The sequence below is a fragment of the Zeus faber genome, assembly GCF_960531495.2.
Source record: "Zeus faber genome assembly, chromosome: 7".
Taxonomy (NCBI): Eukaryota; Metazoa; Chordata; class Actinopteri; order Zeiformes; family Zeidae; genus Zeus; species Zeus faber.
This window is the reverse complement of record NC_137203.1, coordinates 34,596,777-34,602,776: the sequence shown is the minus strand read 5'-3', so window position 1 is coordinate 34,602,776 and position 6,000 is coordinate 34,596,777.

Sequence of the window (6,000 nt, the reverse complement as noted above, 5' to 3'; positions counted from 1 at the left end):
GTCTCGTGGTCTGACATGGGTTCTTCTTCCCAGGAGCGGAGGGGGGTGGGGTGTCTTTGTTTTGTTTTCTTAAAGGTGTATTTGGGGACTACAGGGGTAGGTGAAGGTGTGGGCTGGCTTCGGGTCTTTTGTTTTTCTTTGGGTTGTTGTTTGGCTGTAGCGTCTGCAGGAGGTGCTATGAGATGAACATGGGTTGTGTTGGCATCCTCTGGTAGTGGGCCACATTGTCCAGTCAGTGTGACAGTTGCGTGGCTAACCCTTGTGGTACATTTCTTTTTCCTTTCTTGATGTCTTTTTGTGGTTTGTAGGACTGGCAAGTGCATTCGTCGTCCTCTGTATTAGAGGAGAGAAACTCTTTGTGTCTGTTTGATCGTTAGGGGGCGATGTCTGATCATTGTCCTTGTTCTCACTGTCAGATGGCTTTGGGGAGGGCTGTACTCGGAAATGGATTTGGATCGGGCCTTCCATTACCAATACGGGTGCTTGTATTTCTGGCGGGGGTGGGGTGGCTATTTTCTGGTTGCTCAGCACAGGGGGCGCTGTTGCTTCAGGTGTGTGCTCGGTCTTAGGGTTGTACGGAGAGGGGGGGTGCCGATGTGTTTCTTCATCGGCCAGCAGGGAGGGGTAGAGGGATGGGGTGGTGTGTGGTTGGAGTGGGGTGTGACCTTGGGGGATGGGTTCAGTAACTTGTCTTCTTGTGGGGGGTAGGGTTCCTTCTGGGCTTCTACCACTGCCTTGGTTGCGGCATTTCTGATTTTATTGCGACGTTCGACAATCATTTCCGCTCGAATCCATGCCGTCATTATGTGCTGAACCAGCGCCCATTGTGCACGCTGCTTGTTTAACTTGCGCTTTCAAGCCCCCATTAATCCAGGGTTGTTTTTTGCATCCACTCCTGCTTCAGCCAGCAGTCTTTTTTCTTCCTCTATCACCTTGGTGCGGTTTTCTGCTGTCGGGGTAGTGTCTTTCGACCACCACCCTGCTTTGATCCATTTTTGTTCATATTTATGGAATTTCCAAGTTTCTCAAGCATGGAACTTTGGCTCTGTTCTGTTCTTGAGCTCAGCTACAGCTTCAATACGAATCTCACTGGTGCCGGGTCTGGGGGATGGGGTCTTTTCCATTATGTTTTTGAATGGCAGGAGAACAAAAGACATGGGATGAAGTGGGAGGGGGAAACCTCAACCTCATGTTCGGATCTCAATGTGTTTCTGGTGCAGCTACGCCACTAGTGGTCTTTTAGGTTATTACAGGTCAACTTTTTTTTTTTATTTGTATTTTTTTTTTATATATTGCCCTTTTATCTAGGGCAATTTGAGGAGGTTGTTCATACACATACACACACAAAACCTCTATCACACATGCACAGACTCTATCAAACACACACTCTCTTAAACACAAAGACTGTCTCAAACACACACACGCCCGCGGTCTCTCTCACATTCACACACACGCATGGTACCTCTCTTTCCACACACACAAGGTACCTCGTTGCGCACACTCTCACTCACACAGCCGGCAATACAATTTTACGCTAAGTCACGTGAATTGGGCCTTTAACCCTTTAATATTTGGTTTCTCTAAGAACCGGGCCTTTAACCCCTAAATGCTTGGCTTCCTTTTTACTTTAAAAATGATTCCGGGCCTTTCACCCTTAAATGAAATTACCGACTATCGACTACCCTTCTGAAGGCTGAGTTTAACATTTTTCATCGCCAGACATCACTTAGTTTAGGCATTTCGGAGGTCTTTTCAACAACCGGGCCTAAACGGGATTCGGAATTACTTCACGAGTTAAACATTGTTCATCACCAAAACGTCGCTCAGTTTAGGCATACTGGATGTATTCTCTACACACGGGCCCAAACGTTACGTGGAATTACTACGCAATTTAAACACACAGCCGCTTCGAAGGGGGGTTTCCTAACCCGTTCCCTTAACTTACCTTACTACCGTTCTCATCAAACAATCCAATTTCTCCTCTCCACAATATTTAACAATTATTATTCATGCATCATTCAACAATACATCCCCAAAACCACAAAGTTGTTTGTCCAGCCTTAAACAGTACAACACTTCCACCTAAAATATTCCTATCTAATCTATGCAGACTTCATGAAATGGCTCTGCTCACCTTTTAGCGGGTACCCATGGAAGTATCGCAACCGTTCAGGCTTTCGGAACTCCTCTGCAGTCTTGTAATGGGATCACGTCGGGGTCACCAATTTGTCGTGTTCAAAATTTCCAAGTCCGGAATGATGGGATGAAACTGGAACTTTGATCTATGGAGAGTTTATAGGACGGTTTGAGAATCTACCAAAAAATAAAAAACGTTTTACGTCGACGTGGTTAGTCCTAAGCTGCGTGTCTCATCTAGCATACATTTCACCCAGGAGTCTGCAGAAACTTTGTTTCCTCGTCACTTTGTTACAAACGACAGACCCCCCTTTGCGAGGCGGTCCCGCCTTTGTTATTTCCCATCTCCCGAGTATCTAGTTTCAGACTCCCCGCTGTGTGTGCGCCAGATTAACCGTTTCAGTGCCGGTTTCTAACTGGTTGCGTAGTTACACCCAGTGTCTTTAGACATGTTTTAATTTTGGCTCTGACTGATCAATAAAACTGTATTTCATAATTACCCACTATATGAATGATAGTAATGTACATGAATAAATTTATGTAATGTATACTGTAGTATACACACATATAGTTTTGCTATCGAGGATTAGTTCAATCTGTAATGTTATAGTTATAGTAGTATAGTTATATGTAGTACGTAATAGTTATAGTATATGTATATATATATAATTTTTTTTTTTTCTCACAAAACCCAACAGGAAGTCGGCCATTTTTAATTTTCCTGACTTTTTAGTCATATTTATGTTTTGTACTTTAGCGAAACTCCTCCTTGGCGATTTATCGGATCGGCTTCAAACTTGACGAGTGTCTACAAGACACCTTCACAGCTTAACATTATCAAAATATATATATTTTTTGGCACACGGTGTGGGCGTGGCAACACGTTAAATTTCATGTTCCAAAAGATACTTGGAAATTCACGAAACTTTGTGCACTCGTCAGTCCCAGTGTGGCAATTGATATTCTATGGGTTCCGTGCTTGGGCATGGCAAAATGACCGGACACGCCCTGTTGAAAATTTCAAAACATCAAACCTATTCACTTTTTAACATGAAATTGGGTATATTAATGTAACATCACTAGACTCAAAAAAAATTATATTGCCGCCATGACCGACACCCAACCAACAGGAAGGTGGCCATATTGGATTTAATGTGCGCAAACTCCTAGGGGATTCATCAGATCGACTTCAAAGTTCGCGAGTGTCTACAAGACACTTTGGGGATTAAATTTATTAAAACATTGGGTTTTCGTCACACAATGTGGGCATGGCACTGTGTTGAATTGAAGTGTTAACCTGACTTTTGGGGCCTTAAGAAACTCGAAAAATCACAAAACTTTACACACTCAAGATCAAACCTATTCACTTTTTTAGTATCTCCTCCGAGAGCTGCATAGAATTCCGGCAGGTTTTCCTCTTGTCTTTCTCCTCCGTCGGCGTATTGGTAAACACAGTGGCGGCAGGACAAAGAGATCTTAGTACGTACTCCGGTAAGTTGCGAAAAAGTCCGTATGAGGTGTCGAACAGACGTCCAGGAGTGCTTGTCGTTCATATTGTAATAGCGACAGTGCACTGCATGCAAAAATAAGAACAATACAAATAGTAATAAACACAAAACTAAGAGTTGAATGCAGAGCCGGTGTGTCCATACTACGGCGCACCCGGAAGTTAGTCCGGGTTAACTCATAAGTTAGCTAGCTTCCTCTGCTGAACCAATATTTTACTAAAATGACTTTTACAACTCTCTTTGCTCCAACTTCCATCCTTAACAAAGAATCCCAAATGCATCATTTGCTAACTTTCCCACTTTCATTGTCTTTCACATCAACTTCCATAATCATTTCAGCCTGTCAACTAACTTTACAGCTCTCTCGCCTTGTTATATTTTTTTCAAATAAATTTAAAGCCTTACAGTATCCTTTCCAGAAATCCTACCAGATATTTAGATTATAACGCTACTTTTAAACCAAGGACTCATGTGGGAAACTAGTTTGACATGTTGTGTACAACACACATACTATGCTTACTGTATCTCACATTTATACATTTGCTTGTTTTTAATCGCGATTTTCATCAGCCATGTAGCTAAACATACCCCGAGACACTGATAAAATGTCTCCGAACTCATCTCATCCATACGTGCTCCAGAGTGATCCATCGGCCAGGCGGTCACACGCCTCAAACACCATTTCAATCACCCAAGGATTCATTCATTCAACGCTTTTGCTAGGATGGGTCAAGAATAATCTATAATAATCATGTATTTAATAATGTAGATTTTATTATTGGATAACATAAAGCAAATAAACAGACAAAAACCACGATTCTCTTGATCAATGCAAAATTGGCTACTTCATAAGTAAGGCATACATTTTTAATGTACAACACATCTCTGAGTACTTAAAAAAGCCCTCTATATAATACATTTCTCTTTATTCTTCTTCATAATATTGTTCTTATACTGTAGCTAACCAATAATAAATGAAATACTTTTTACCATTAATGCAACTTCTGGTGCTCCTTCGTTTTGCTGATGGCCTTCTACTCTGGATCATACGTTGTGAGGTTAAGCTTAATGCAGGCGTTGAGGCTTCCATCAGTTAAACTTAAGCGTAGGATGGTCTTAATGTTTCTCAGATGCGAGAAAGACTGCTCACATGCATTTGTAAAGCCAAACATGGTCAATACGGCATTACTCACACGCTGCATTGTGTGCTGGAATCAGCTGGTCTTCAGTTTCAAGTTCAAGTTCAAGTTCAAGAGATTATTTGTCACATACATATTGAAGTTTTTTCGACTTCTGTCCACTTTTGTTCAGCTGATTGGTCCGACTCGAGGCAGGGAGTTTTCTTAATGTTTGTCTGTCTTACAGAGGGGATCGGCGCATGGGCTCGTAAGCAGTCCAGCAGTGGAACGCCATTCCTCCTGCTCCCAAGAGGATCATTATTATCCACAATTATTATAATGATCCTCAGTGATACATATAATTGTGGCCTGCGTGCCGCAAGTTGAAATGAACAGTAAAACTTTCGCCATGTCGGCGCACCACAGCCATCTCCTTCCCTAAGCCCTTACCTGTGGGCAGAGACTTCCACAAGTTGCGCCTGAGCAGAGACCCGGTAGGGGCAGGGCGCCGAGTAAATGGCGCCCCGGAGTCTTTATGTTGTCCGCAGCCGGTGCTTGACTACTTTGTCCGCCACATTTATATTTTGAATTTTATTTTCAAGTTGTAATTTCTCTTACCTGTTTTACTTTAAAATGACACAGAATAATAATTTATTACTTGTTAATTGTGATGAAAAATTTTAGCTCAAAATTGTATGCGAGCCATATACCGTCATCAAAAGAGCCGTAATTGGCTCGCGAGCCATAGGTTCCCGACCCCTGCTCTAGATTGATTCAATCTTTAAGCTTACTCAGATCTTCCCTGATCGGAACAATATCTCAGTGAGTCGTCACCTTCACTTTTCGGGAATCTTGTGTTGCCTTTGCTGGACCTGTCCAGACGACTCCTTGTTGGATATCTTACGGCCGGTCTCTGACTGCCGCTGGGCACACAACCTGGACATGAAGAGAGTCTCATCATCGTCGCCAGATTGTTGGATAAATTATCCTAGGTGGTCGGTGAGGTTAATCTGCCCGCTACAGGAAAACAAAACTGAGAGTATTAAAGATATTTATTCTGCAAAATAAAGAGAAAGATACCGTCATGCTTCAAAGCAGTGTTCTGATCAGTCTACCCCTATTACTGACGAAGAGGGCTTTATACCAAAGAGAGGTTGTGTGTCAGGTGTCATTTACAACTCTGATCCTCAGTCATATCCCTGGGTGTTCCCCCAAACAGTGATTTAACAGTCAAACTT